At 50.4% G+C, this 27,583-nt stretch overlaps 1 protein-coding gene across 2 annotated transcripts in view; it reads left to right on the forward strand.

Annotated features, from left to right (window-relative positions):
* Window positions 1-15,198: 15,198 nt before the first annotated feature.
* IL1RAP (interleukin 1 receptor accessory protein) overlaps window positions 15,199-27,583 on the forward strand; it is a 51,152-nt gene continuing 38,767 nt past the window's right edge. The window contains exon 1 of one of the 2 annotated variants that reach the window (XM_075938268.1): window positions 15,199-15,345. The gene's annotated coding sequence lies outside the window, so the exon portion shown is untranslated. The remainder of the gene's footprint in view (window positions 15,346-27,583) is intronic. The other variant, XM_075938269.1, reaches the window with a different exon arrangement.

A 27,583-nucleotide genomic window follows, 5' to 3' on the forward strand; every position in this document is an offset into this window, starting at 1 on the left:
GTCGCAAGTAAGACACAGATACATCTATCAGCATTTCTAAAGTGGCTATCACTGTAGACCAGGGCTACTCAACACGCATCCCGCAAGCCACGTGCAGCCCGCAGCTGGTTTATTTGTGGCCCACGGTGCGGTTTGGGTTGACACGGGGCTCAACACACGGCCTGCGAAGGGGCAATCCTTGGAACATGGCCTCCACTGGGAACATGCTCCACAACGGCGAGGTGTCTTCCAGGCGGGGTGGGCACTGAAAGCGGATGGGCTGGTTGGAACAGACGGGTGCAGGGTGTCGGCGTTTCTTGCCCCCAGGGAGGAGGTGCCGGGCATTGTGGGCAGAGCCTGAGAGGTGCTAACTGGCTCACACTGGCCACGTTTGGGTCCGGTGCCGCGGCTTAAGGCGTGATCTTTATATTCATGCAGGTCAGCGTGAAAGAAGCTATTTGCATAGATTTGTATATAAATGTGCATGAATATGCAACCACACTTAAGTTGTAGCTCTCGGCATGTGCTGTGAGTGTCATTGTGGCCCCCGGGGCTGCCAAAGTAGAGTAGCCCCGTTCTAGACCATAAGCACAGCACGTAGAGTACAGAAAGCAACAACGTCTGCCCAGAGTGGTAACATGTGCTACACTCCATGATGCAAAAATAGTTTCATAAGCACATGGGACTTTCCCGAACACTTTAAATTCAGGTAAGTTCATAAAAATGGCCACCCGGGGTCAGATCAAAGGTCCATTTGTCAAGTATCCTGTCTGCCAACAGTGGGCAATGCCAGGTACTTAAACGTGTTTAAGCCCGTCCTGATTAAGGAAATTACTTAAGCGTGGGCTTAACTTTGTCCTATTGAACGTAAGTGCTTTTCAGAATTAAGTGCCCCTCCCAGTACCTGCCACCCACAGTGGAGCCAACCCCCGGCAGCATGGTGCTTTTGATTCATGAATATCTTCTGGAATTAGGCTTTTTGCCTGTTTGAACAGCTGTAATCATAAGCCACACACGTTGCCTGGCCTCTTCATCACTCAGCTAGCTGGGAAAGAAGAGAGAATTACAGAACCTTTGTTTGGTAATTGCCTGGTTCTGTTTTGGAGTTTTCTTCTTGTGCTAACAAATGTGACTCCATTATGCCATTTAGGGTACGTCTAAACTACATGGCTCCGTCGACGGAGCCATGTAGATTTGTTTGTTTGGTAAAGGGAAATGAAGCAGCGATTTAAATAATCGCGGCTTCATTTAAATGTAAATGGCTGCCCTGCTCTGCCGATCAGCTGTTTGTCGGCAGATTGGGGCAGTCTGGACGCTCCCCTGTCGACATGAAAGCCCTTTATCGACCTCCCCGATAAACCTCATCCTACCAGGCATAACGGGGAGGTCGATAAAGGGCTTTCAGATCAGCGCGGGAGTGTCCAGACCAGCGCACTGAGCCGACAAACAGCTGATCAGTGGAAAAGTCCCGTGGCTGAAAATAATGGGCTACGTCATTTAGCAGAATAAAAAGCTCCAGAAAGCGGCTCTCCTCTTCAATAGCACAGGGTGCTCTTGTTTAGGAAGAGGATATGTGCAGACTTCCCTCACTTCCAAGTGCAGATGTCTGTTTAATAGACTTAAAGGTTACTAGATGGCATTAATTTTATCTCACCCTGATTTACTGTCATTTGCTCAGTGCAGAGCGGAACTTGTACATAGACCTGTCTGTGGCTAAGTTGAATGTTTTAAAACTCATTTAAATGCAAGCAAAATATTTCTGCACTTCCATCATAGATGTAGCAACTTGCATGGAACCTGGCGGGAGAAACCCAGACAATGGGACAGAAGAGTTTGTAAGAGAGCCCAGGAAGGCAATCGGGATGTATGTGGCTAGAATGTGACCTGCGGTGGCACCACCTCTGTGCATAGCTGTCATAATAAAGAGTCTATTTAGTTTTAGAAACATGGAGTCCTTTCGTGCTATCACCTAGAACGTGGTACAGGTTGAACCTCTCTAGTCTGACACACTCAGTACCTGCCGGCTGTCGAACTCAAGAATTTGCCGAACTACGGAAGGTCAAAATAATCTAGCAGCAGCATGACCAACACTGCCACTGCTTGCTGGGCTCTGAGAAGTCATTGAGAACATAAGAACGGCCGTACTGGGTCAGACCAAAGGTCCATCTAGCCCAGTAGCCTGTCTGCTGACAGTGGCCAGCGCCAGGTGCCCCAGAGAGGGTGGACCAAAGACAATGATCAAGCAATTTGTCTCCTGCCATCCATCTCCAGCCTCTGACAAACAGAGACCAGGGACACCATTCCTACCACCTGGCTAATAGCCTTTTATGAACCTAACCTCCATGAAATTATTTAGCTTCTCTTTAAACTCTATTATAGTCCTAGCCTTCACAGCCTCCTCTGGCAAGGAGTTCCACAGGTTGACTATGCACTGTGTGAAGAAGAACTTCCACTTATTAGATCAGTTAGAGCTACATCACAGCACAGAACACTGAGAGCCAGGCCTGGTGGCTGTAAACAAGCTTTATGGGACTGTGGGAAATTTGGCCACACCCATAATAAGCAGGCATACAGCTAACTCAAATCATGCCGGACAACCAATGTTGCCTGACCACGGATAGTGCTGGATTATAGAAGTTCAACCTGTACATAGGAGACAAGGGACTAGCACAAGCCGCACATCCACCGGGCCAGGAGCTGATCTGTAGTATTCACGTCTGCTGCTTTGTGGACTGGAGCAATTCTGAGACGGGAGACCTTGCTCTGCTTGGGTTTAGCACTGAGGGCAACCAGCCAGGATCACAGGGCTACGTGAGCACAAGTTTGCAAGTTCCTGTGCATGGCGTCTTCCCTCTCCGAATAACTTCTTCATTGATTATGCTGAAATCTGGCTTGTGCGGCCACCCACTGGACTTCACGGGCAGGGAGGGTCTCCTCAGAAAGCGGGAGCAGGCAATGCTTTTGGAGGCTCCTTGGGGTGCTCTCTTATGAGACGTGGCTGCCTCCTCAGAGTGGGCTCCTGTCCAAAGTGCACCCCACGTAAGAATTCCTTTGCCAGCCACTGGCATGGAACCACCGCCGAGTGAGACAGTCCCTGACTGAACAGCACACGGCAGCCTAGAACTGGAGGGTAGGAGTGGAAGGTAAAGGAAGGTGTCCATCCGTGCCAGTGCTAAGAAATGGCCTACATCCACGTATAGCTCAAGGCACCAGATTGGCCCTCCACGTGTCCCCCCACCCCAGCTGTTCTTACAGTCCATGCGTCCCATGCTGAAGGCTGCAGTGTCAGCCCAAGTGTCCACATCACAAAACCCACCATCGCCACGGTGTTAGCCTGGCATGCACTCTTGTCATGAGCGAGGCCAGTGGTTTTCTGGTCCCTGGGGAATGAGCACCTCCCCCTGCCCCTGGTGATGGCCGCTCGAGGGCCTGGTTAAAGCCCCGTGAGCAGGGCGGCCTGTGCCCCCAGCACTGTATCTGCTCTGTGGAGCAGCAGAGGACTTGGGCCCTTCAGGGCTGATCAATCAGGATCTTTCATCAGCACCAGACACAGAGAAATGAAATGAACTGCAAACACGACGAAAGGCCCAGGCCCTGTCCTTTCTGAGAGAGGCTAAACAGTGAGTTTAGTGTTGGTCTCATTTTGACCCATTATTCTTCACAGATGCTTCTCTGCTACGTTGGGAAACCCAGCTGAGACACCTTGGAGGTCAGTTAACTTACAGCCTGTCGGACACATCTTTAACGCTCCAGGTAACAACCTGGAACCATCTGTCAGACACTGTTGCCACTTTCTGTGTCCTAGCGGAGGGCTTGCTGCCAGGAGCCAAGCAAACGCACAGGCTAGAGCCGGGGTGGGCTCTACACAGTGGTAGTTTGCGACAGTTTGCCCCGGTAAGCTGCCGCTGCTATATTTACCTGCATGGCCCCAGGTACCGGCCGATGGCAGCGCCTGTTGGGTGCAGATCGCTGTTTCCAGCCAATGGGAGCAGTGGGAAGTGGTGCGGACTGAGACTCTGCCTCCCATAGCTCCTATTGGCTGGGAACGGTGAGCTGCACCCAATGGGAACTGCACCTGTGGCGGTGCAGGTAAATATAGTGGTGGCAGCTCCCCAGGGTCCAGCCCTGATGAACCAGATCCAGCTTGCAGGCCGGTATTTGTCCACACATGGGCTAGAGTCAGTTTTGCCCTTGTAAATGTCAAGGGCTCTATTTTTTTCTGCCTCATTTGTTTTCTTTCTGCAAATCCCTTTTCTATGCATCACACGTTTCTTGGATTCCGCCTCGTCAGAGGTCTGTGACCTGTACTCCGTTACACGGAGAAAGATACAACTGGACATAGATACTGGAATGAGGGGTGCTGGGGGCTGCCGCACCCCCGCCTCGAAGTGGTGTCCATTATATCCAGGGTTTGCAGTTTGGTTCATGGCTCTCAGCACTGCCACTATAAAAATAGTTCCAGGACCCCTGCATCTGGAGATCCACCTGCAAGCACAGGAAGGTTTCCTATAAAGCAGTAGTTCTCAAACAGTGATCCGTGGACCATCCGTGGTCTGGGAGCTCCATTAAGGTGGTCCATGGACCATCCGTGGTCTGGGAGCTCCATTAAGGCGGTCCGTGGACCATCCGTGTTCTGTGAGCTCCATTCAGGTGGTCTGTGGACCGTTCCCTCTAAGGTGCATGCCTAGGCAGCCACACACGACAAATTGAAGGGCTTCCCACCTAATTAGTGGCTCGAAGGCATGGCACCACTAATTAGGTGCCTTGGTCCTGGACTTTCACACGGAAGGCGATGTGGTGGCCTTGGGGAGAATAGAGAGTAGGTGGGAGGAGATAATGGAGTAAAGTGGTGGAAATAGGAAGTATGTGGGAGGAGCAGTGGGGTGAGAAGAGGGGTTGGGGAATTTGGGATGTGCAAGGCTGTGGGGGCCAGAGAAAGAGGCAACTTTGCCCAGCTCCTGGACTACAGCTGCAGGAGAGGGATGGGCTTTGTGCCAGCCCGGGCTTAGTGGCTGATGTGTCGGGGACACCCCCCCGCCCATGATATTAAATATGAGTTGTGTGCTTTTATTTGTAGACCAAAACGGTTTTAATTCTTAAGGATTTTTTAAATAGCGCTTTTATCCAAAGTGTTTTACAATAATTAGCTAATGTAGAAACAACATATGGAAAGATCATTAGACGGTCCGCCGAGATCCACAGCAATTTCCAGTGGTCCGTGAAAAAAAAAGGTTTGAGAACCACTTCTATAGCTCGCTTCTGTGCAATGAGGTTGGCAGCAATTCCACCTAATTTCCCTGCATTTCATGTTGGTCTAGCTAGTACATCAAGTTATACCCCCTTGGGCAACCATCCCACGCAAGCTTCCCTCCAAGGACCTCCCATGCCGCGCTTGCAGAAAGTGATTGTTTGGTCTAGCCAGGCATGGCGAGTTCTCTGATTTTTCTTCATATGTGTTCAAGCCCCCCTCCTCCTGCGACTTGTACTGCTGTTTGCTGAATCCCAGCTCAATTAGTCCACATTTTTTGCAATTTTCTCCCAATGTTTTCAAAGGCTTTTGTCCTTGAGCGGCTGAGGATGTAACTGCAGCTTTACAAACGTTTGCTTCCTCCTTTTCCCTTTGGCTTTTGTTTTCAGATAGTCTTTGTTTTATGCTGCTGCATTCTCCCGACGGTCACGATGGGTCTACAGATCTGAGACTTGATCCAGCCACCCATCCAGTCACTGGGAAGCCTGGCTGTTCAAGCTAGGGGTACTGGGGCTAATGTTGCAAGGGGGACTTGTTAGACCAACGTCTTCCCTAATGCAAATCCACCGAGATCGGGGCGTGAGAGACGTGCGTGGTGCCCTTTTTGGAACAAGGTCCAGCCATCCCTGAGAGAGAGGCTGCGCTTGGGGGTGAAACTTAAAAGCACTAGGCTAGGACTCGAGAGAGCTAGGCTCTGTGACTCTGCCACAAGCTGTCCGTGTGACCCAGGGAATAGAAATGTCTCTTTGCCTCAGTTCTCCATAGAATCATAGAACACTAGGACTGGAAGGGACCTCGAGAGGTCATCGAGTCCAGTCCCCTGCCCTCACGGCAGGACCCAGTGCTGTCTAGACCATCCCTGATAGACATTTATCTAACCTGCTCTTAAATATCTCCACAGATGGGGATTCCACAACCTCCCTGGGCAATTTATTCCAGTGTTTCACCACCCTGGCAGGTAGGAACTTTTTCCTAATGTCCAACCTCAACCTCCCTTGCTGCAGTTTAAGCCCATTGCTTCTTGTTCTATCCCCAAGGCCAGGAAGAACAAGTTTTCTCCCTCCTCCTTGTGACACCCTTTTAGATACCTGTCCTTCTAGAGAACACCAATCCTTTCCCTCCTCGCCGGCCTTATGGCTGATCAGGGCTGCGACTGTCTCTTACCCTGCGCCTGTACCTGGTCACCGCCACCGCTACTGCAGCAGTGGCCAGAGCCCCTGGCCTTTTAAATCCCTCCAGGGCCCCATGCAGCACACTCTGGGCAGTGTTGAGGGGCACCTCGGGGAGCCCCCACCCTGCCTCTTTCCCCCCAAGTCCTGCCCATTCCAGGGGTGCAGAGCTGCCCCCACCTTGCCCAGGGGCCCACGAGTCTCTGGACCCCAGTGAACATGCTTTGTGGAGAGAGGCATAAAGTGCTGACTCTGTCGATGCTTTGGAGCTGGAGCACCCAGAGGGGAAAAATTAGTGGGTGCTCAGCACCCCCTGGCAGACAAGCTCCACCTCTAAACCCCTCTCTCCGGCACCTCTCCCCTGCCATTGACCCTGCTGATCAGCTCCTCCCCCTCCCTCTCAGCATCTTCTGCTGCCGCAAAACAGCTGTTTGGTGGCATTCGGGATGCTCTGGGTGGGAGGAGGAGGAGGGAGGACCCGACACGCATGGGGGAGGGAGTGAAAAGAGGCGTGGCAGGCATGGCGAGAAGAGGTGTTTCTGATTTATGCCCATGGAGAATCTAGCTGCTCATTGAAGCCATGCTGACATGTAGGCCCAGGGTTCCAGGTGTTCAGCTTCAGTAAACCAGTGAGATTAATATCAGAGCCCTGCTAAACCCAGGCTGCCTTACCCAAATACCGGGGCAGGTTTTCTGCAGCCTGAGAGTTTGTCTCTGTAGCTGGGTAACCGTTGAAGGGTTTTCCAAAAGCGATCCTTAACTCACACCTACACGCTGAGTCCAAAGGTTCACGAGTCCTTATTATTGCTGGAGGGAAATCAAAGATTTCAAAGGCCATTGTCAAAAGGATTTTTCTTGTATTTCTTTTTTTTTTTTTAGGGAAGATGGAGAGCTGCTATTGATTATAATAACCCTCTGGAAGCTTGGATATAGAAATGGGTTCCTCTGCTGAATGTATACGCTTTTCTGCCATTGCATGACCACACTGATACCTTATTGTTCCTGTGTCGGAAGGGTGCTTGGAAGAGCTAGACCCCCTGGCATTTTGGTGTTTTAGATGAATTGAAACAGTTATTCTAAAAACATGCCCACAAGGAAATGCATGAGCTGTACAATCAAATACAAGAAAAACGGGCCATGCCATGTCAGGGCCTTTAAATGGCACCATCTGATTTAGGCCGTGTAGGCTGTCAGCCTTCCTAAGTGCCTTTACTTATAACGGGGGCTAAAATCTGCTTCTCGTCACAGTGCACGGAAGCCAGATGTTTTGTGGAGACCTTCAAGCAACAATCCCAGGTTGCCACCCTATGGAATAGAATCATAGAACATTAGAACTAGAAGCGACTATGAGGGGTCATTAAGTCCAGTCCCCTGCCCTGCCTGCTCTCATGCCATCTAGATCAGGGCTACTCAACTTTGGAAGCCCCAGGGGCCACAATGATACTCACAGCACATGCTGAGGGCCGCAACTTAAGAGTGGTTGCATATACATGCAAATATATGCAAATAGCTTCTTTCACACTGATGGGCATGAATACAAAGATTAAGACAAGACTACACAACACACAGGCCCCATTTAAATCCCCCATTTAAATCAGTTCTGCTGATATAAATAAACTGCAATATTTACCCCATTCCCACCCATACGACAGCACTTTTAATGAGCAATGACAGTCCGGCACAGCACGGCAGTCTAGACATGGCGCAGACAACAAAGAAAGCCTTTGTCGACTGCTCCGGTATGCCTCGTGAAACAAAGGCTTCCTTTGTCAACTGCACCGCATCTAGACTGCCGCACTGTGCCGGATCAGCTGATCATTGGCACAGCATGGTGGCCGTTTTTATTTTAATGAAGCAGGGATTATGTAAATCCATGCTTCTTTGACTATGCTGAATAACCTATTTTACATGGCTCCGTCAACAGAGCCATACAGTCTAGACATAGCCTTCCTGATCACTTTCCCCTTTTCCAAGTGCTTCAAAATGGATTCCTTGAGGATCCCCTCCATGATTTTTCTGGGGATTGAGGTAAGGCTGACTGGTCTGTAGTTCCCTGGATTGTCCTTCTTTCCTTTTTTAAAGATGGGTACTACATTTGCCTTTTTCCAGTCATCCGGGATCTCTCCCAATCTCCACGAGTTTTCAAAGATAATGGCCAAAGGTTCTGCAATGACATTTGCCAACTCCCTCAGTACCCTCGGATGCATTAAATCCAGGCCTATGGACTTGTGTATGTCCAGCTTTTCTAAATAGTTCTAACTAGTTCTTAACCTGTTCTTTCCCCACCGAGGGCTGTCCACCTCCTTCTCATACCGCGTTGCCTAGTGAATTAGTCCGGGAGCTGACCTTGTCCGTGAAGACAGAGGCAAAGAGAACATTGAGTACTTCAGCATTTCCCACATCATCTGTCACTAGGTTACCTCCCTCTTCCAGTAAGGGCCCCACACCCTCTCTGATCACCCTCTTATTGCTAACATGCCTGTAGAAACCTTTCTTGTTCCCCTTCACATCCCTTGCCAGCTGCAATTCCAATTGTGCTTTCGCCTTCCTGATCACTCCCCTGCATTCTTGAGCAATAGATTTACACCCCTCCCTAGTCATCTGTCCAAGTTTCCACTTCTTGTGAGCTTCCTTTTTGTGTTGAAGCTCACCAAGGATGTCCCCAGTAAGCCAATCTGGTCCACTACTATATTTGCTTTTCTTGCTGCACATCGGGATGGTTTCTTCCTGTGCCTTTAATAAGGCTTCTTTAAAATACTGCCAGCTCTCCTGGATTCCTTTTCCCTTCATGTTAGCATCCCAGGGAAACCTTCCCATCAGTTCTCTGAGGGAGTCAAAGTCTGCTCTTCTGGAGTCCAGGGTGTGTATTTTGCTACTCTCCTTTCTTCCTTTGGTCAGGATCCTGAAATCTACCATCTCATGATCACTGCTTCCCAGGTTGTCACCCACCTCTACTTCCCCTACTAGTTCCTCACTGTTTCTGAGCAGCAGGTCAAGCTGAGCATGGCTGCTGGTCGGTTCCTTCAGCACTTGTAGCAAGAAGTTATCCCCAACATTCTCCAAAAACTTCCTGGATTGTCTATTAACTACTAAAACGCATATCAACAGAAGACCATTATACTGGCTACTTTTTCGTTTCGGCTCCCACCCGTGGACCGCATGTTACGCTCCACGTAAACCCAAATCACACCACGGGCTGCAAATAAACAGACTGCATGCTGCATGTGGCCTATGGGCCACGTGTTGAGTAGTCCTGATCTGGATCATCCCTATGGCCGTGTCCAGACTCAGGGGTTTTTTCGGGAAAAGTAGCCTTTTCCCGAAAAAACTTCCCCTGCGTCCAGACTCAAGCCGCGTTCTTTCGAAATTATTTCGAAAGAACGCGGCTTTTCTTTCGATGGCGGTAAACCTCATTTCACGAGGAAGAACGCCTTCTTTCGAAAGTTCCTCTTTCGAAAGAAGGCGTTCTTCAATGTAAAGAGGCCGTCTTCGAAAGAGAGCATCCAGACTCGCTGGGTGCTCTCTTTCGAAAAAGCGGATTTCTCTTTCGAAAGATCCGCCTGCAGTCTAGACATAGCCTATTAGATGTCTGTCCAACCTGTGCTTAAATATCTCCAGTGATGGAGATCCCACAACCTCTCTAGGCAATGTATTCCAGTGTTTAACCACCCTGACAGGTAGGAAGTTTTTCCTCATGTCCAACCTCAACCTCCCTTGCTGCAGTTTAAGCCCATTGCTTCTTGTCCTGTCCTCAGAGGCCAAGGAGAACATTTTTCTCCCTCCTCCTTGTACCTCCTTTTAGGTACTTGAAAACTGCTATCTAGGGCTGTCAATTTTTGTGCGTTAACGCTGTGCTGCCCCTTTGAAGCATTGCTCCGGCGCTTCGAAGGGGCAGCGCATTAGGAGCCGGGGATCAGCTGGGGTCCTCAGCGCTTCAAAGGGGCAGCGTAACACAGAGCAGGAATCATCTGGGCACTCCAGGGGAGCCGTAGCACTGCCCCTTTGAAGCGCCACCCCAGCTGATCCCAACTCCAGCTGATCCTGGGCTTCTGCAGCATCGCCCCTTTGAAACGCCACTGCAGCGTGTAATGAAATGGCCTGCCTGAAAGGAATATGTGTCTACAAGAACCTTACAAAGGCTCCTCTTTGTAATTTGGCATAATTCTAAAATGCTCAACCATTATGCAAACCAGTGTCTGCCTATTTAATTTCTCTATATTAAGATGGTAGAAGGATCCTGTGGTCATGTAGGTGGAAAGCTATTCCCATTGCCAATTTTAGTCTAATGTCCTGTACTTTAGCTAGAATATCAGAGGGGCCATACCGTGTCTGACCAAAGGTCCATCTAGCCCATGGTCCTGTCTGCCGACAGTGGACAATACTAGGTGCCCCAGAGGGAGTGAATGGAACAGGGAATCATCAAGTGATCTATCCCCTGCGACCCATTCCCAGCCCTGACCACATAGAGGCTAGGGACACCACTCCTACCCATCCTGGCTAAGAGCAAGATGGACCTATCCTCCATGAATTGATCTAGCTCTGTTTTGAATGCTTTTAAAGTCCTGGTCATCACAACATCCTCTGGCAAGGAGTTCCACAGTTTGACTATGCATTGTGTGAAGAAATACTTCCTTTGGTTTGTTTTATATCTGCTTACTTATTAAGAAGTCAGGTTACCTGCCTTGCTTTTCCGAGGGACAGAGTTGCTGTGAAATGCATGCGGCATCTTCATTTTTAATTCCATAGACTATGATTTCATATATGCCAGCATTTGCTTCTTGGATCAGGAGGGGAGAATAATGAATTGGGTGAGCACGAGAACAGTAACAAAGAAAAACTTGTCTTCTGAGGACTATAAAACAGCGTTGGACTGTATCTGAATCAGTGGATGCATAAAGAATGGGAGTACAATGTTCAGGATTCATAAAGGATATTGACAGGGACAAGACAGTAACAGTAAAATCAAGGTTTGGATCATTACAGATTGCTGGAACGTCTCCTAACAGGTGTCGTGCTAACCTCAATGTCTTGGGATTCATTCCAATACTTTTTTCCTCACCCATTTAAATTCCCTCTGTGATTTCACTGGCTATATTTCTCTTCACTTCATGTTCCCCCACTGCTGTACAAGATTTTCATGCTGTTTGCTGTGAAACAGCTGCTGCACTTCATCCTGAGCGAATAATAATAGTATCGTTATTATGGTATTTAACATATTTTATATAGTGTCTTTCTTCTGAATCATTTCTATCTATGTATCCAAGATACTGCTCTGCAGATGGAAGGGTAGTCACCGTTGGGGTGTAACCCAGCAATTGTGTTACAGCAAAGAACAACACTACCCAACAACATAGGGCAGGCAGTGAAGAATGGCAATATAGAATTAATCCTCTCCATGTCCATGAGTCTAGGTGAGCAATATTAGTCCCATTTCATTAGCTGGTAGCATTTGTAATCTACAGCCAGCAGCTGCAGGAAATGTTTGCTGTGAAACCACAACAGACAGTCCTGGTTTGGAAGTTTCGGTGCCAGCTTTAGCTTTGAATCATAGACCCAGAAAGGTTTGCTAATGTTTATGAACCTTTCAAGTGTATCTGATGATGCTGAATTGCATGAAGATTGGGGGAAAGTCTTCATTTTGCTGCCAAGGCCTAAGTAAGTTTGATGGAGTTATAGCTTTAAGATTTCATAGATGTTTGAACCACTGTGAGTGAGTGTGTGTGTGTGTGTGTGTGTGAGAGAGAGAGAGAGAGAGAGAGATCTTTATTATTAAAGCAGTACCAAAGCTCTTCCCCAAGATTAATGACTAGGAATGACCCAAAGCAAAAGACAGTCCCTGCCTAAAGCAACTTGCAGTCGAAACGGACAATAGGAAGACAAGTGGCTTACAACATAAAAGGAAAGTATTCAAGCAAAGTGATAACTGGGCCGTGGATTTTTTTTGTTCCATTTTTCCCCATGACCTCAAGACAGATGATATAAAGACAGTGGAGGAGGTGAGACTGGTAACTTGAAAATACGTATGCTATTTATGTACATTCCTTATAGATGCATGGATCAGATCCCACAGAAACTGTTCACGTAAAGGCTGGTCACATGGAATACCAGAGTTTTTCCTGGCTCCGACTTTAGACAAGCTTCTTACTTGTCACTTTGCAATGAGGAAACTTAAAGTGAGGAAAATAAATTCAGACAGTAGAGGGCGCCATGCTCCTGATGTCTTGTGTAACCCTTCATCCTCTACACAGGGCCTTTTCCTTTCTATCTGTGTTTGGTGGCAAAATCTACACTTTGCGTTAAATATGCTAATGAGGGATTCATTTGCATGAGTCGCGATCTCATTTGGATATTTTTCTGACGATCTGTTTTTTCACTAGGGTTTTTGTGCAAAAACAAGCAGTGTGGACGTTTTCTTTTTACGCAAAACCCCCTTTTCCTGCAAGATCTGTAAACCTCCTTTTTTGGAGCATAAGGATCTTGCAGGAAAAGGGTTTTTTGTGCAAAAAGAAAACATCCACACTGATTGTTTTGGCACAAAAACCCTAGCAAAAAACCGGATCGGTAGAAAATATACAAATGAGATCGTGATTCATGCAAACGAGTCCCTCATTAGCATATTTTTGCTGAGAAAACTTGTCGTGTAGACGTAGCCGGTATGTCTACACTGCATTACTCTTTTGATAGAGGAATGCAAATGCAGACAAACGAAATTGCAAATGAAGCACGGATTTCAATTTCCTGCACTTCATTTGCATAATTGCGGCCGGCCGCTTTTTCGAAATACCCAATTTCGAGATGATAAACCCAATTTAGATGAGTTTTTTCTAGAAATAACCGCATCTAAACAGCGTTTTTGATCTCGAAATAGGGTATTTCCTCATTTGCAATTTCGTTTGTCTGTATTTGCATCCCTCTCTCAAAAGAAGAATGCAGTGTAGTCATACTGAGAGTGTGTGTGTGTGTGGGGGGGGAGTTCTCTTTGAAGGGCTGCTTCCTGCCTTCTAGGAGCTCTCTGAATCATCTGAAGAAGTTATTCTGCCTCACAAAAGCTCCTCACCTAATAAACCATCTTGTTAGTCTTTAAAGTGCTACACGACTGCTTTTTTTGTAGTCTCAACAAAGGTCATCGCCCGCAGCAGGAGTTTACCAACATTGCCCTTGCATATTACTCCAAATGTTGGCAATGAGAGTCTGCAAAAATCTAGTCATTATTATAACAGGCTGCAGGGCTCTCATGAGTGCCCTGGAACTAGGTGTAAAAGGCCAGGTGTGCTTGCACTACTCAGGCATTTGCACACTTGCCATTATTAATCCCTGGGCCGCTGTGAGTGAAGCTGCGGAGGAGATGGCCTGTTTTTACGGCATGAGTGGCAGTGGCCTCGTTTCAACGTGACTGTTCATTTGCTGCTGCGGCAGCTGCAGGAGACAAGAAACGCTCCTGAACAATTATCCAGGGGCAGTTCTGGCCTGCGCTATGCGGGAGATCAGACGGGATGATCGTAGCGGTCCCTCCTGGTCTTGCAACCCATGAAATGGCAAAAGCAAATAACTCACTTGCCTGGGTCTTTATTATGATCCTGACCTTTCCTCCAAGCGTCAGCCCAGGGAGAAGAGCCCCCTTGATCCTGGCCTCTCTTCCCTCTCCTACTCTGCTGCTGCCAGGACAGACTGAGTCCCCCTAGCATTGCTCCCCCACCTCCTCACAGTGGGTCCGTCCTTTGTCCCCTTGAGGTGCTCTCCTGCCTGGGGCATGCACATCCGTCTCTCAACACGCTGGCTTAGGGGCAGCTTGAGATGCTTGGCAGAGCTGCCTAGCCTTCCTTCTGTGCATTCATTTTATTTTAAGGCAGTTTAGGAGAATTGTGGGGAGGGATTTTTTTTTCAGGGTGTTTCATAAAATCATAGCACACTAGAACTGGAAGTGGCCTCGAGAGGTCATCGACTCCAGTCCCCTGCCCTCATGGCAGGACCGAGCACCGTCTAGACCATCCCTGACAGGTGTCTGTCCAACCTGCTCTTAAATATCTCCAGGGATGGAGATTCCACAACCTCCCTGGGCAATTTATTCCAGTGTCTAACCACCCGGACAGGTAGGAAGTTTTCCTCATGTCCAACCTAAACCTCCCTTGCTGCAGTTTAAGCCCTTTGCTTCTTGTCCTAGCATCAGACGTTAAAGAGACTCACAAAATACTTGAAATCTCCCTCCTGCAAATAATTCCAACCTAGCACCTCTGGCTGTCACTCCAGATGGTTGAAGCCGGGTGTATGACACAGGCAGGGTCTGGGGATGAAGGGACAGAGAACACAGCTGTTCTCCCCTCCCACCATCCCTGATGCCTCAGCTGTGCTCCTTGATGGTGAACAACTGGAAGAGAAAAGTCTCCCTCTTTTTTTGTAACACCGGAAAAGAAAGAATTCCTCCTCCCACGCTTGCTGGTTCATCTGTAAGGGCAGAATCTCCCTTCTCCCTGACCCCCTTCCTGTCTCCTTGCACAACTGGCAGGGAAGAATCTCCCTTCTGCTGCACATCTGTCACCTCTGGAAGCTCAGAACTTCCCCCTCACCCTGCGGTGCTGCACATCTGGCTCATCCTGCAGGGCTTGGGCAGGCCTCCTCTTGCTGCACATCTGGGAGGGAATGCGCTCGCCTTGCCACACCCCTCCCGCTAGCCCTGCACCTCTGGCAGGGCACAAATCCCCGGGCGCAGCTGGAGCGCTCCTTACGCAAGCCGGACTCCACCGCTGCCGGGAAAGCTCCGCCCACCCCGCCGAAGGGAAGGAGGAAATCCTCCTTTATTTGCATAATAGGACGTCACTGGGGGAGGCCGGGCCAATCAGCCGGGCGGAGGCGGGAGGGACGCGAGGGCAGGGGAAGGCACCGTAAGGGAAAGGGAAGGAGCCGCCGCGTTGGATCGCTCCGTGCGGGACTTGGGCTGCGCGCCCCGGGAAGGTGAGTGAGCCGGGCGGGGGGTGCGGGCAGCTGGGGGTCCTGCAGCCGGACAGAGGGCTCCGGGGCGACTCCCCCTTGCTCCGCGTGCGGGCGAGCTTGTCCCCCGCCCCATGCACCCCGGGGAGGGTCCCGCCGGGGGCAGCCCTGCTGCGAGCCACCGGTCCTGGGCTGGGGAGCTGGGTCCCTCCGGGATGGTCCCTCGCGTGTAAACGCCTCGGAGCGGGGTGGCTGCGTGTCCCGCGCGATTTCCTGACTTACATCCCGGCCTGGGCAGAAAACTTTGCAGGCACGAAATTCTGTGCGCCTGGGTGTTTCCCCCGTGCCTCAGTTTCCCGGTCCGTAAGACGGGGAACTGAATGCGATCTGGAGGGGAAAAACGAGACATTTAAGAGCGAGACGTCTCCAGGGGCTCCGGGAGGCTGACAAACTGGAAACATGGCTAGGTACAGCACATACAGCCAGTCGACCGCTGGGGCTCCGCATACATTTTTACGCATGTAAAGGGCTCCAGAGCCCATAAAGTTTGAGAACCGCTGGACTAGGCCGTGCTTGGTCCTGCCGTGAGGGCAGGGGACTGGACTCGATGACCTCGCCAGCGCCCTTCCAGTTCTAGTGTTCTCTGAGTCTATGATTTGTGCACACACAAAAAGTCCCTTTTTCCAAACATTTTCAACCAACTCTAGTGTGTGAAGCAGGAGGGAGCAGAAAGGTTAGAAGGCTTCATTCAGGTATGTGTTGAATGTGTGTGGAGATCCTTGGAGGAGAGGCTTAGAAGTTATGAAAGAGAGCAAAATAAATACTGTGCTTTGTAATTGCACTGAATGGGTTTGGTGCCATGCATTTACATACAGCAGCTTCTGAGACACCCAAGATCCCTTAGAAGAGTAGAAATTGGGCGGGAGGGAAAGATGCACTAAACAGCACCAAGTGTATTTGGTAGCAGACGCATCCAGTATTAAAACGAGCATCCCTAAAAGGGCCACCAATTCACAGCTTAGCTGCCTTAGCAGCAGCAGTGTTCTCTGTGTTACCTGAAATGCCACCTGGTTTGCTTTGACTCGCTTCTTTGGACTAGGGGGTAATGCAGGGACATTGGCCATGTTGATTTCTAGCCACCAGTCCACTGGCCTGGGGTGTGACTTGCATTTAAAGCAGACGAGCCTTCCCAAACTGTGCTCGCCTCTTGTAAATGGGGAGAAGAAGGAGGTGAGGGTGGGTCCTACTGAAGACACAAGTTGAAAAGGACATAGGATGAAAAGGACAAATCTGAGCATTCAGTGTCCCTCCTGTTTGGCAATACAGAGGACGAGCTGTAACCAATTAGATGCTGGCAGGCGCCGGAGCCTTTCCACCATGTGTGTTTGCAGGCAGCTGATCTCCACAAACGCAAAGCATTATAGAGAGAAAATGATGAGGTCGGGCTTGTTTGCTTGGAGCAGGAAGAAAGGCAGGCTACATAGCCCCACCGCTCTGCGACCTATGCTGGTTTCATTCCATTTGTTTCCACGTGGGTTAAGGCCACACACACTTGGTCTTTCTGCTGGTGATCGAGTGTTGGCAACACGTTCGAAGCGTCCGTTCCCATTTCCAGTCATTGGCCTTCTTTTCGTTGATGTTGTCTTTGCACCAGCTCTTCCTCTTAGTTCTGAGTTTCGGGGATGGCAGCACACACCTGGCCAGAGGTAATTAAAGCAGTTCATTTTTCTGGCAGTCTGTTTTGAACTCTGCTGCCTTTTTTTATGCTCCCCAGCTGGTCCCTGAGCAGAACGCGCTGACCATAAATTTACACACACAGAGGGCTTGCAGGGTGAGGTCCAACATAATTTATTAACCGTATCAGAGGCCGTATAAAGAGCAATTTATAATAGGCTACTCTGGGCAGCTCCAGAGTATTTGTGTATTGTACTGCCAGGTGCGCCTGAGGATGTGATCTTGCGAGGCACTCAGGGCCGCCTGCTAGGAGCCATGCAGCCACCTTCTGCTGAAGTCCATAGGAGGTGGGTGTGCTGCCTTGTATTCCCTCCTCTCTCTTACCATCCCTTTGAGTTGGATTTCTGCCTTTGACAAGCAGAGGATGTGCGGTCTGCCAAGTGCTCCGTCGTTTTACCAGGATAGTGGGGTGGCCCAGGCTGCGTTTGCCTTGAGAACAGTTACTCCTGCTGGCGACAGTGAGATGGACAGAGTCCAGCTTGTCTCCCAGCGCCCGGGCTGAGTTTTCAGGGCCGGGAGTTAGCAAAGCTGCAGCCGGTGTGCGGATGTGTGCAAAATCGCTTCAGCCAAGCTGTTCTGGTCTTTCGCTGAATCTCGGAGGCAAGGTGAACTGAAAAGCTTCAGAAAATAAAAAGGTATAAGCTGAAAAATACCAGTGGCTTCTTGTTAACTGTGAGCTGGACCACTTGGGGTGCAGCTACACTGCAGGGCTTAACTCGAAATAAGCTACACAAATTGAGCTACGTCACTTGCGTCGCTTCTTTCCAAATAGCTTCTTTTGAAATTGGGAGCATCTACACAGCACTTAATTCAAAACAGAGCACTCTTCCTCCAACTTCCCTTCCTCCTCGTACAATGAGGGTTACAGGAGTCGGAGTAAGATGTCCTCCAGCTTGACAGTATTTTGACACTATTTCGAAATAACTGCCGGCTGTGTAGACACGGACTAAGTTATTTCTGAATATTGTTAGTTATTTCAAAATAGTGTTGCAGTGAAGACGTACCCATGGAGCATTAAAGATCTCAGTTCAGGACCTCCCTGGGGTCTTTCTTCCAGCTCAGCTGGTGGTCTTCACTAGCACGGACAGCAGAGCAGACAACTTCATCCTTGGACTGTCTTACTTGTTAGCTGCGTTGGTAGCCCAGCAACACACTGTGGCTCACAGCCGGAGTTCCTTCCAGCAGTGCAATCCCAGCAAGGGAGAGCAGACGCTATGGCAGAAATTGGGGAGCCACGGAATTCAATAGGTTTTGTTGTGTGACTGAGAGAAAGGCTGAAGTAGAGCAAAACTCATGAGTTGGCTTTTCAAAGCATTTTCGGGTTTGGTCATCAAAGGTGTTGTCAGGATGGCAGGGACAGCTGCTTAAAAAATGTTTGATCTGTTACAGGACCTTTAATTTAGATGCGGAGTCTTTTTTTGCAGTTTGCTAGATTCCTTGTGTTTAGACAAATCACAAAGCAAGACCGATGATTTTCCCTCATAGGCCTTGATTTTGCCTACCTTTACACACGTGAGTAACAATATGGACATGAATAGTCCTATGATATTCAAAGGGATCCTCCTTGTAATTTATTCAAATGCATAAGTGACAGCTGGAGTGTGCCCTTCATGTTTAGAGCTACCTGGAAGTCACATAATTATTAATTATTACTCTTGTTTTTTACCATAGCACCCAGGGGCTCTAGTGGTGGCTCAGGATCTCGTTGTGCTAGGTGCTGTACAAACACAGAATAAAGGGGCGCACCTGTCCCAAATAGCTTACAGTGTAAAGCAGGAGACAACAGATGGCTAAAACAATGGGAGGGTATCAGGAAACAATGAGACAATATTGGTCGGCATGATGCACATAACCTTCTCTAGTCTCAGAGGGGGAGCTGTGTGCCGTGTTAGTCTGTAACTTTAAAAACAAGGCGCAGTCCTGTGGCACCTTAGAGCCTCACATATTTATTAGATCATGAGCGCTCATGGTTTAAGGTGTTACACTGTGACCTGGAACAAGGCCAAATATTCTGTTGCTTGATTTAAGATTTTCCTGGTGATATTGAATCTGGCTTTTTAAAATCATTTAAGAACCCAAGAGGCGTGAAGATAGATGTATAATTTGCATTTAGGCATATACACGGCATGCTTTTTAATAAAACCTAGCAGCTCGATTGAGCTCATGCTGAAGTCTGTAGTTGTTGAGCTACTGACTTCTACACGAACAGAAATGAGCCCTTATTCTGGGAAACATTGAGCTGAAAGACGTCTATTTTTTCCCAGCAATAAATTGCCTTTCTATTGTGCCCATCTGCTGAGGTTTCCCATGTGCCCAGCAAACCAGCCAGAAGACCATTTGTTCTAAAGAGAGTTGCTAACAGATTTTTGTGATTTAATCAGGATTTAAACCCATGTTTTCAGTTGTGGATGAATGTACCAGTTACCTGCGACACCACAAAAGCCTGCAGAACTAAGGGAATTAATCACAGATTTTGCACTTTAAACACATTGATTAAACTTCCCGTTTCCCCAGTGTGGCGAGAAGGTGGGATTAGATAAGAGGGGAAACTGTTGGCATGGAGAGCTTATGGCCCAAACTCTCAAAACATCTGCTAATTTAGGACACCTCACTTTTGAGGGTCCATATCTGCCAAGGGATGGAGGCGCCAGACTTTTATTGCCCAGTTTGAGTCATCTAGGGATATAAAAGGTTAACCAGTTAACCGGTTACCCGGTAAGCATTAGCCTTACTAGTATGCTTACCTGGTAGGAAACTGGTTAACTGAAGGGCCCGGTGGGAGCACGGCTTCCCATCCCACTATAGCCCAGCTGGCAGGACCCTGGCCAGATAGAGAAGTCTTGTAGCATGGCGAGACCCGGCCAGCCAGAGCAATCCCCGGGCATGGCAAGACCCGGCCAGCCAGAGCAGCCCCCATGGCACCCCTGTCCAGTAGCTCTGCCAGGCTGGAGGAGCTCCCCACCCACTGTGGGCTATCCAGACTGCGGTGAACCAGTTAAATGATTAAAATTATATCATTTAACTGGTTAACTTCTTAAAGGGATATTTACATTCCGACCTTGGTCCTGGTTTTCGGCAGGGTTGCTGCCAGGGGTACTCAGTGCCTCTGAGCATGAAAGCGCAGGTGTCTCACCTTGGTCAACCAAAGCCAGAGGTACCCTAAGAATACCCTTAGGGGTGGTCACTTTAGAACATTTTTGCTAAGGGACATTGTCAAGCACAAAACAAATCGTGTGCAGAGCCGGGAACTCCTAGCCCCTTGCTTTAACGAGCACCACACTGCAAAGGGTAGGCACAGCGCAGACCCAAACCAAGCCCCTCACGTCTGCCCTGCCCTTATTTACGAATAGTTGAGCTACGGCTGGCAATGCTCTATGCTGTTGCTTAACTCAGTCAGGCTGGCAAAGAGGTGGAGCTTGGCAGGCATGCACGCAGGCTCCTCCGAGCGGCATGAGCGCACGCTCTTGCACAAGACTTGTCTCTGAATGCTTGGCTCTGGCTTTCTCCGCCTTTCCTCATTCCAGTGCAGCGAGAGGCTGGCAACCGGAGATGGGCTGCAACAGGGGCGCGGGGAATACACTGAGGTCTCTGACCCTCAAACGCTGTCAGACAATCTCATCCGCTCAGAAGGACGGGCTGCTCGGAGCCACGTGGCCCTTTACCCCACTTCTCAAGGAGCATCCATGGTCTGAGCTCGTCCCCTACATGTTGCTGTTACCTCCCTCCCCCATTCTCTTCTGCTGGTTCCCAGAAAATGCCCATCTAGCCCTTTCCTGCCCATCACCCTGCATCAGTCTGGGGTGAAACCATAACACAAGAGTAGCCAATGCCAGATGCCCCAAAGGGAGTGAACAGAAAAAGGAATCCTCATGTGATCCCTCCCTGTCGCCCATTTCCAGTCCCTGACAAACAGAGGCTAGGGACACCATTCCTACCTATTCTGGCTAATAAGTATTGATGGACTTAATCTCCATGAATGTATCTAGCTCTTTTTTGAACCCTGTTAAACTCCTGCACTTCACCACATCCCCTGGCGAGGAGTTCCACAGGTTGACTGTGCACTACGTGAAGAAAAACTTCCTTTTGTTTCTCTTAAACCTGCTACCTATTCATTTCATTTGGAGACTCCTAGTTCTTATGTTATGGGAACAAGTAAATAATGTTTCTTATATTCACTTTCTCCACACCTGTCATGATTGTATAGACCTCTATCATATCCCCCTTAGCCTCCTCTTTTCTAAGCTGAAAAGCCCCAGTTTTTTAAATCTCTCTCCATACGGCACTCTGTGCTCCATTCACGATTCTGGGTGGGGATTTAAGAGATGTGTGTGGCCTGCCTCCCCATCCACCCCACCAGCTGATGCGGGACTCTGACACTTGGCTGCTGGAGTCTTCCGTGCTGTGCCTGAAAAGCTGCAGAGGGCGCTGGGTGGGGGTGAGAGGGGCCAGGGCGTGGGCAGCTGTGCCGGGTGGCTGGGAGGGGCTGGCCAAAGCGTGGGTGTGGGGTGAAGAGCGCCAATGGGTAGCCCTTGGAAACTGACTCGTCGTATGTGGGGACCCCAACGCCTGTACTGGGGTCGCGGATGGGAGCTCAGTCCTGCCGTGTTGGTTTCCCTGACCCCCGGGGAGAACCTCTCCCCCTTCCTGGAGCTCTATGGGAAAGGAGCAGCCTGCGGCTCTTGTCCCGTGTCCACTGGAGCCACAGTCCCTGAGGAAGTGCAGTAACCACGTGTGGCAGACCTGGGCCGTGAGCCCAGACCGGGCCAGGCTCTGGGACGGTCAGCTGTGTGGGGCAGGGCGGTGAGTGTGCAGCACGCAGCACCGTGGGCCCCAATCCCTGCCTGGCGCCAGTGGCCAGTGCAAATGATCAGGGAGAGCACGGGGCAGGAGACTGCATCCACGCCCTGCTCGCTGACTGCAGCGTTCCTGCCCGGTGGCACACAGCGGCCGTCCCTCCAGGCGCCGCACCGTCAAGAGGCTCTGAAGTGGCGGCTGCCGAAAAAGGGCCGTTGTTACCCCAGAGCTGCATCCTCCACCTCGAGACGGATGCTGCTCCACAGCGATTCCCACGGAGTCACTGGCCGTGGGCTTTCAGCCCTGGTGCTGCATGCTGGGCCCTACCAACGTACGGCAGCGAAACTCGACGGAGCCCTTTCCATCGCCGCTGGGTGCCCTGAACGGGACGGGCTGATGAGCAGAGTCAGGGAGAGAGAGGAGGACTCCGAGTTTCGTGTGCTTCTCTCTCTGCACGTCGCGGGTTCGGGCTGCGGGAGCTGCCCATTCTTCCTGGCACCCGGGACGTGAAAATCCCAGGAAGGAAACACTCAGAAGTCGTGCAGCTGGGCAGGGTTTAGCCCAGGGGTCTCCACCCTTTCTAATGAGATCACTTACCTCAAATATAAATAGCCTTGCCCCTCGCCTTCTTCCTGCCCCTTCTCCAAGGCCCTGCCCCTGCTCTCTCCATCCTCCCTCCCTTTCACCAGGGTGGGGCAGAGGCTCTGGTCTTGGGTTAAGGGATTTGGGCTCCGAGCTGAGCCTGGGGCAGGCAGTTGGGATGTGGGAGGGGTTCCATGTGCAGGCTCTGGGACGGTGTTTGGATGCAGGGATGCTCAGGGCTTTGGAGCAGGAGGTTGGAGTGCAGCAGGGGGTTCACGACAGAGGTAGGGTTTTGGGATGTGGGCTCCATCTGGGCACTGGGTGGCTCCTGGGTGGGGGTGCAGCGGGGCTAAGGCAGGCTCCCCCATGCCCTGCCCTTGCACCGCTCCCTAAAGCAGCCAGCAAACTCCATCCCAAGTCCTGTGGTGCCCCCTCCCTGCTTTGTGGAAAAAGGATACAGAGCAGGAGGGGGCACCTTGACATCAGCGCCTCCTTTCCTCCCCTGCACAGAAAGAGGAAGCTCCTGAGGGGACAGTCCCAAGGCAAAGGGCAGGAAATATACAGCCGTGCAAGGAGGGGCAGCTGAAGTGCTGGCACTTGACAGCCTCTTGGCCAAACCAGTCGGGATCACCTGTCAGAGGCTCCAAGATCCACCCGTAGATCCCGATCTCCTGGCTGGTGACCCCTGGTTTAGCCTGAAGCAGGTTGTGTCTCTTGTCCCTGCGCTTTGCAGCCTCTGGAAATGCCAGCAGTGCATCCATTGCCTTTAGTTTGCCCTGCAGCAGGGGGGCACATTCAGGGACCTCTTGAAATCCATCCTAGTCCCCCCGATGAGGCCCCAGCATTCCGTCCCAACCCGCCTTTCTTGTAGGCGCTGCAAATCGCGAGACGCGGCTTCTCCTAGAAGGTTGCTCACTAGCTGCTTTCCGTGGTGGTTTAGGGCCCTTTGTTTCAAGGTGCATTGTATGCTGGTGGGGGATGCTGCAGGGATCACTTACATCACAGGCGCAGCCAGGACAAGCTCCCCATGGACAGGGATGCGCTGGGGAGACCTTGGGCCCATCTGTCGCCCTAAGGCACATTTCTAATTCTTTAGGCACTTTTAGGGCTCTTCTCTAAAGGCTCTCCAATGTCTCGGTGTCTGTCTGGAGCGGTGGATGCCAGAACAGAACGTAAGAACTAGGGGTCACCAAATGAAATGAACAGGTAGCAGGTGGTGTTGGAGTGTGGGGGAGTCACCGGGCCCTGCAGCCCATCCACAGCCAGATGTGACTTAGCCAGCGAGTGGAGCAGACGGGTTGTTGGTTCACAGGGATATAGCGTAGCACAGACTTGTTAACACAGGAACCAGGAGCACAGTGCAACGCATCTTGGGGGAGAGGGAGGACGAGCCAGTGCCCTGGGCCCCCTCCCTGCATCCGAAGCCCGCTGAGACTAACTCAGACATTCAGCAACCGGCTCCAGCTCTGTGGGCAGCTCCGCTCCTTCTTTGTCCAGCTTACTGGGCAAAAGGTTCAGCGGGGGAGCCCAGTTAGACTGGAACAGGAAAAACTTCAACAACAACAAATAGTCCGGTAGCACCGTAACGACTAACAAAACACGGAGCTGGGATCATGAACTTTCACGGGTACAACCTCCCACCCAGGCTCAGGTTATAAGAGCGTCTGAGCCATTGTGTATGGGTTGGGCGGGGCAGCCTGGGGCAGCCTCCCCTCAGTGAGGCTACGTCTAGACTGCAAGCCTCTTTCGAAAAAGAGCATCTAGACTACAACCAGGACTTTCGAAAAAGCAAGCTGCTCTTTCGAAAGAGAGCACCCAGGCAGTCTGGATGCTCTTTTGAAAAAGCACAGTTTGCATTATATAGTGCCTTTTTCAAAAGAGAACTCCCGAAAAAAGGCGTTCTTCTTCGTAAAATGAGGTTTTCCGGGGTCGAAAAAACTGCCGCGTTCTTTTGATTTACTTTCAAAGGAAGGTGGCAGCAGTCTAGACGCAGGGGAAGTTTTTTCGAAAAAAGGCCACTTTTTCAAAAAAACTCTGTCGTCTAGACACACCCTGAAAGTCACACCCAAAACTCCCATCCCCAACCAGGCACCAATGCAGTGCCCAGGGAAACTGAGGCAGTACACACACACACACACACACACACACACACAGATTTACAACAGAGCAGCACAGGACAATAGGAAACACATACAATGTAACAAGCAAACAGAGTGAACACAATCCCCACTGTGTCAGCTTTAAAACAAATAAAAGGAATAATTTCTTCATACAGCCACAGTCAACCTGTGGAACTCCTTGCTGGAGGCTACTGTGAAGACCAGGACTTTAACAGGGTTCAAAAAAGAGCCAGATAAATTCATGCAGGTTAGGTCCATCAATGGCTATTAGCCTGGATGGGTAGGGATGGTGTCCCTTGCCTCTGTTTGCCAGAGGCTGGGAATGAGTGACAGGGAGGGATCACGGGCTGATTCTCTGTTCTGTTCGCTCCCTCTGGGGCACCTGGCATTGGCCACTGTGGGCCGACAGGACACTGGACACACCAGGACTTCATATTCTGGATTATCTATCAGACCCAGGATCTTTTTTGAGAGACCCACGACAGAGTTCCCCATTTTGCAAGAATGTAGTTGTTGTTCTTGGGTGCGTACATTTAGCTGCATTGTGTGCAGCTTACTAACCTGCCCAGACCACTCCGGGTCGGTAATTTGTCCTCTGCTTTATTTCCCACTCCCCCCATTTGTGTGTCATCCGTCCTCCGTTCCTTCCCTGCCCCCCACACGCCCCAGAGCGCTGGATTGCTCTGAATGCTGCTCAGGGTGCGTAACCCTCAGCTAACCCCTCCGTCTGTTATTCACATCCTTCCACGAGAGCTTCTTGATTCCTCCATCAGAGCGAAGGGTTCCCAGTTTTCAAACCGTGGGGCCACAGGGTTGGGGGAAGAAGTAAAAAGCCGCCTCCTGCTCCAACATCCTCAATGCTGCAAGAACGCCGAGTTCCAGCTTGGCTTCCCGTCTGCCAGGCCAAAGCGGAGTGTTTCTGGAAGTCTGAGGGGGCCCGCCTGAGCCAATGCAAGCTGTGTCTTATTTTTATGGGGCTTATAATGATTATGTAGTACAGGGTGTGAAAAGACATTTACCAAACACCCACCAGCCAGAGGACTGACGTTTCTGGCCTATTGGGAAGATCTGAAAGGCCTGGTATAAATTAAAACAGTGTCGGACCCAGTGTCCCTTGCAGAAGCCGCAATAGCCCTACCTATGCCCAAGGCAGATTTCCTTCTAACTCCCAAGAGTTAGAGCTCTGCTTAAGAGGAGAGGATGTGTCTACCCTGACTCGTGCCAGGTTTCTAGTGGGGTAGCTCCACGGATGCCAATGGAGTTACTCTTAACTCTCGCTGGCATGCGTGGGATCAGATTTTTAATGTCTTGGGTGGGGAAAAGGGAGTCCACGATCCTCAGTATTCATAGAGCCCCACGGCTATAGAATCTGTGCGCCTCACAGCCTGTGATACGTTTCTTACAGCTGGGCAGGATCTGGATATTCTGATGAGAAATACGAGTTCAAAATACTTTTGCATTCTGGAACAAAAGGAAACATTTGAAACGTGCCCGGGGAAATGAACTCCTCCCCCCTCGGGTTCATTGTATGTTCAATACAATCAAAATGTTTCACTCTGATTTGGACATTGAAAGTAAAATAGAGTGTAAAATGAGAGAATTTTCCAGGCAGAAAATCCTGGACCTCTCTAGTATTTATCCTCCCATTGGTCCCGTGTGGCAGGGTAGTTTTCTGCATTGTATAGAGGGAAACGGTGGGACCGGGGTTAAGTGACTCACCCAAGGTCTCACACAAAGTCTGTGGCAGAGCATGACTCCACGTCCTACAGCAGTGCCCTAAGCACTGTGTCACCCTTCCAGTGGTGACAGGCAATTGTTCTGGGCCTTCAGCTGGGCCTTTTACTCTTAACATGCTGCTAGCGGACTGGTCAGCGTATTCAGTATCGGATTGTTGTGGCTACTCCCCCACTGCATTCTTTAAAGTTCTCTTTTGCAGGAAGCTTTTATGAGCCTACGGCTTCCCTGAGAGGGAGGAAGGTCAGTATTTGAGAGGCCACCTGGCCTGCTACTGCTCATGCCCGCAGCTGGGTTGCACTGAAGGGTTCTCCATAGAACATGCAAACTCGCCACATGAATGATATTTGGGAGGAGCTGTGTGCAGAAACACCAAGAAACTCACAAATGGCAGTGTCATTCAATGCCAAAATCGCTGCTGGCGGAACGATCTGGTCAGAAAGAAAGTGCATTAAATCCCCGCTAAATGGAGCCCAGATGGTTTTTGCTACAGCTATTCCCGCCATTGTTCCATTCACTCCAGCAGATTTGAAAAGCAAGAAAATGTCTGTCGGGCCTGAAGGGCCTTTTCCCAGCTTCCATTAGTGCTTTTAGCTTCTTGTTTGGGTTTTCTGTAGCTGCTTTTGTTGACCGTCCTTTTCTCCCCCCTTCGGTGCTCATAGTGTCTTTGCTTTCATTATATTTTGTCTTGTATCCCCTGGATGCCAGGATAAAAAAAACCCAGCTAAGCAGCCAGCTGTGGAAACATAGCCCTGGAAAGGACCTCGAGAGGCCATTTGTTCCCTCCTGGCAGGGCTAAGTATGATCTAGGCCAGAGGGGGCAAAGGATGGCCTACGGGCCATATCCGGCTCTTCAGAACCTTCCGTCTGGTCCCTGAGCTTCCGCTGGGAGCCAGGTTGGAATTGTCTTGTGGGGAGGAGCCAGCCCAACTCCGGCAGAGTCCCCGACCACCTTCCCTTCTACCACCCCTCCCTGCAGCCTCAGCTCCCCCGGCGCCTGGGCTGCATGGTCGCCATCCTGCCAGCCCTGATGCTCTAGCAGTCCCGGTGCTCTGTGCAGGGTTGGATAGTAGGTAGAGACTAGGGGAGGGTGGAGCTGCTGGTCCTGATGTTGCCTGACTCCCGGCCACTGGGCTCTCTGACCCAGGAAATTCTTGGTCCATCGCCAGACCGAGGAGTCCTGCATTTCGTGGGAAGTCTTTGCGGGAAGCTGTCCTTCCACGTGCAGTAGTGTGGCTTCTCCGGGGAAAGTAACAACCTGTCACGTCTCTGGGGACTCCAGGACAGAGGCGGCTTTG

The sequence above is a fragment of the Pelodiscus sinensis genome, chromosome 10 (genome assembly GCF_049634645.1).
Source record: "Pelodiscus sinensis isolate JC-2024 chromosome 10, ASM4963464v1, whole genome shotgun sequence".
NCBI lineage: Eukaryota > Metazoa > Chordata > Testudines > Trionychidae > Pelodiscus > Pelodiscus sinensis.